A 4,590-nucleotide genomic window follows, 5' to 3' on the forward strand; every position below is an offset into this window, starting at 1 on the left:
GTTCCCTAACTGTGTTGGTGTAAGTATTCTTAATTCAGTTCTAGGTATATGTCCTTTTAATATACATAGCTCAGGTCCCCTAACTGTGTTGGTGTAAGTATTCTTAATTCAGTTCTAGGCATAATTTTCAGCTAGATTATCTTCCTCTGAATCCACCTGTTGTCCCGTGACTGTGCCAGTGTGGGGGATGGGGTGACTGGGACTCCACACCAGTTCTGTCCATCTGGTTCACAGTGATCAGCCCGGGAGATGGAGGGCTGATTCCTCAGTCCGAGGACACAGCTCCACTGCTCAGTGGTGGGGACACTGGAGTACTTTTCTGTCTAGTTTCCCAGATTACAGTGATGGTGACAGGCTTGCATCTTCTCTGCTGGGTCCAAGCACCTGGTCCCCTTGTTGCACTCTTGCTGTAGACTTTGTTGTCAGTGACTGGCCTGGTGCCAAAGAAGGTGACAGTGGTGGAACCTGGTGCTAAAGAAGGTGACAATGGTGGAGCCTGGCACCAGATGCCCAGAGGCAGCCATTCCCCATGACTTCTTTTGAGATGGGTCTTGATGAATTTTGTCAGTTTCCAAAAATGGCACCTGTTTCTGCACTGTGGAAAGCACTGAGGACAGTGCTGCCGTGGTAGCGGTTGCTTCACCAGGAGAGCCCAGGGTGCTAACTCCTGGATCTCCACTAATTCAGACACTTGCACACCTGCTTACACATGTACACACACACAAGTTCATCCTTGCATACACTCACACAGAGACTTGCACACTCCAACCAGATCCACTGCTATCTTGGATCTAGGCAGATATATCTACTAAAGGGATATATGTCCAGAATTGAATTAGGATTACTTGTATCAACAAAAGAATGAGATCTGGGCTAGGCATCTGCCTAGAACAGAATTAGGAATACTTGTACAAGCATGGTGAGAGGACCTGGGCTATATCCATTAGCAGGACGTAACTCAGAAATGAATTAGGAATCCTTACACCAACACATTGGGAAAACACAGGCTATGTCTATTAAAGGGGCATATGCCAAGAACTGAATTAGAAATACTTGCTCTACCACACCGAAAAAACCCAGGCATGTTTACTAAAGGGACATAAGCCTAGAACTGTACTAGGAATAGTTGCACCAGCACAGTAAGGGGACCTGGGCTAGGTCTAATAAAGGAACTTATGCCACAAACTGAATTAGGTATACTTGTATCAGCACAGTGAGAGGACCTGGTCATGTTTACTAAAGGGACGGATGCCTAGAACTGAATTAGGAATACTAATACCAGTACTGCGAGAGGACACGGGCTATGTCTCTACTAAAGGGATGTAGGCCTAGAATTGAATTAAGAATACTACCAGCAGCATGGTCTACTGATGTATGTCTAGAACTGAACCAGCACACTGTGAGAGGATCCAAGCTATATCAACTAAAGGGGTGTGTGCCTATAACTGAATAAGGAACACCTGTACCACCACAATTAGGGGACCTGAGTTATGTATATTAAAAGGACATATACTTTGAACTGAATTAGGAATACTTCCACCAGTACAGTGAGAGGGTCCAGGGTATGTGTACTAAAGGAAAGTATGCCTAGAACTGAATTAAGAATACTTACACCAACACAGTGAGAAGACTTGGACTTTTTCTACTGACGGGACATGTGCCTACAATTCAATTAGGAATACTAACATCAGTAAAGTGAGGGGACTCGGCTATGTCTACTAAAGGGATGTAAACCTAGCACTGAATTAGGAATTCTTGCAACAGCACGTTGAGGGGACCTGGGTTATGTCTAAGAAAGGGACATATACCTAGATCTGAATTAGGACTAATCGCATCAGCACAATGAGAGCACCCAGGTTATGTCTACTAAAGGGACATTTGCCTAGAACTGAAATAGGATTAATTGCTGCACAGCGGAAGTACCTAGGCTATGTCTAATAAAGGGACATTTGTCTAGAACTGAATTAGGAGTACTTGCCCCAGCACAGTGAGAGCACCTGGGCTATGTATACTAAAGGGATATAAGCCTAAAGTTGAATTAGGAATACTTGCACCAGCGCAGTGAGAGGATGCAGGCTCTCCTTGCTAATGGGATGAATGCCTAGTACTGAATTAGTAATACTTCTGCACAATGAGAGGATCCAGGCTATGCCTACTAAAGAGACATGTACCTAGAACTGAATTAGTAATACTTACATCAGCATGGTGAGGGGACCTGGGCTATATATACTAAAGGGAAGTATGCCTAGAACGGAATAGGAATTCTTGCATTAGTCCAGTGAGAGGACTGTTTTTTTTTCTACTGAACAGACATATGCCTACAACTTAATTAGGAATACCTGTACCAGCACGGTGAGAGGACTCAAGCAAGCTATTGCTACTAAAGTGATGTATGTCTAGAACTGAATTAGGAATACTTGCACTGCTCACCCTTCTTTATTTTTGCAAAAGCCTGTGTGTATTGATATAGTCTTTTCTTTAGCCATGTGCCACTCTCAGTGGGCCCGTGTCAACCTGTAATTGTAAATCAGCACCTTGGAGTGGCACAAGGTTGCCACCTAGCTAGAGCAGTTGACCTGGATTCTTGCAACATTCACTGGTCTCTTGGCATCTTCTCCTACATTTCCAAATTATTTTGAAGAATTAGGGATTATAGAGTCCCTAGCATCAGGAGAGATCTTAGATCGATGGTTTGGATGCAGGACCATGTTGCTAAACCTGCCCCCACTCTATATCCCATATGACAAGTAGCTGCCCAGCTTGACCCAGTGAGCCTGGGTGCTCACTGTCTTAAGGAGGCATTCTAGCTGTGGACATCTCTACAGAAAGTGCCCTCATTCCTCTTTTTATTGGCTAGAACCAGGGGTTCCCTACCTTTTTGTCATCAGTGACTGGTTTCATGGATGACATTTTTTCCATGAATTGGGGGTGGGGCAGATGATTTCAGGATGATTCGAGTGCATTACATTTATTGTGAACTTTATTTCTATTATTATTACATTGTACTATGTAATAAATAAATATACAAGTCACCATTAGAATCAGTGGGATCCCTGAGACTGTTCTCCTACAACTAGACAGTTCCATTTGGGGGTAAGGTTGCTTATGTCCAATCTACTCTGTAATCTCAATTTTGCTGCTGTCACTGCAGGAAACCCTGCTTCACAAAGATAGGATGTTGGACATGGAAGCAGGCTTTTCAGTGCTGATCTGGAGGTGGAGTTCAGGCGGTAATATGAGTGATGGGGTGTCACTATAAATACAGAGAAAGCTTCATTTGGTCACCTGCCACTCACCTTCTGCTGTGTGGCCTGGTTCCTAATGCCACAGACTGGTACTGGTCTGTGGCCTGGGGGTTGAGGCCCCTGCCCTAGAGGATATCTTTCCTTGATCCTTACACCTCACCTAATTGTCCCCTGGCCTTCTCTTTCCTAGGCTTGGGCATTTGCAATTTTTCAAGTGTCCCTTTAAAGGACACTTGAAGTACCTGCTCTCTCTTGTTCCGCCCATTGTTAAATTTCCTGCCCTTGAGGCTGCCCTTGCCTTGTGGTGAGGGAGGTACCAGCACTGATTTGGAGCCAGGATTCTCAGTGGGTCAGGTTATGGTGCGGCTGGAAGTGTCCCCACCCCTGGCTACCCCAAAGACAACAGTTGGGACCCTACAGTTTGTTAACACAAAAATTCCAAGTTCCGCCAAATATGTTTGAAGAGGTAAGCCAACCATGAGTGACAAGTCCTGGGACACAGTCTTGAAAGCCTATGTCCAGGGTAGCTGAATTGGTTTGCTTACAATGTTTTAGGGTGGCAGAAGTTAATACAAAATCATTAGTTTGGCCCAGGGAAGAGAGATATTTCCAACAAGTGCTTGCAGGTTATAGGTGGATTTAAGGATTTCTTGACTGGCAACTTGTAGTTCCTGTCTAATAAACTTTGGAAATCAGTAGAGGATATGGTGCCCAGATTTGAGAGTCCCCAAGAAACAGCTTTGCCAGGTCATAAAATTGATTTCCTTCCTTATCTGTTAAGTGATGTTATGTCAGAGTCAAGTTGGAGAACAAACTTCAGTATATAGAGTAATAGGGTAATAAAACCCATCTGGTGAGTTCTTAGCAGGCATGACTCTCCAAGTCTCCAAGTTAGAAACTTGGATAAGAGAAAAAAAAGTCAGAGTTTAGTCCTTAAATTCTCCTCCAGGGCGATTCACGGTGAATATTCCTTCTTGTCTGCTTCCCAGAACACTCCCCAGTCAGAGCATCTGCATGCAAAGTTGTACTGGGCCATCTCTTCTAGACTTGGCCTAGTATTTTTTTTTTAACTCCATGCCCAGTACCCAGTGACTAAACAAACTTGATATGTGATTAGTGCACATTATAAACAGTGCTGTCAGCTTCATATTCTGTTCCATTTTTTAAAGTCTGTTTCTCATATTTCCCTCCAGTCTCTAGGAAGTCACCAGACTCTGTTCTTTCACTCGTTCCTCATAGGAGCCCTGCCATGGGGGCAGGTCTACTGCCTGATACGTGCTCCCCTCCATGCCTGTTGGCTGTCATTTCCAGGGTTCTCCCCAAAACACAAAGCACAATAGAGAAA

The sequence above is a fragment of the Carlito syrichta genome, unplaced genomic scaffold, assembly GCF_000164805.1.
Source record: "Carlito syrichta isolate Samal-C Ts95f unplaced genomic scaffold, Tarsius_syrichta-2.0.1 Scaffold311201, whole genome shotgun sequence".
Taxonomy (NCBI): domain Eukaryota; kingdom Metazoa; phylum Chordata; class Mammalia; order Primates; family Tarsiidae; genus Carlito; species Carlito syrichta.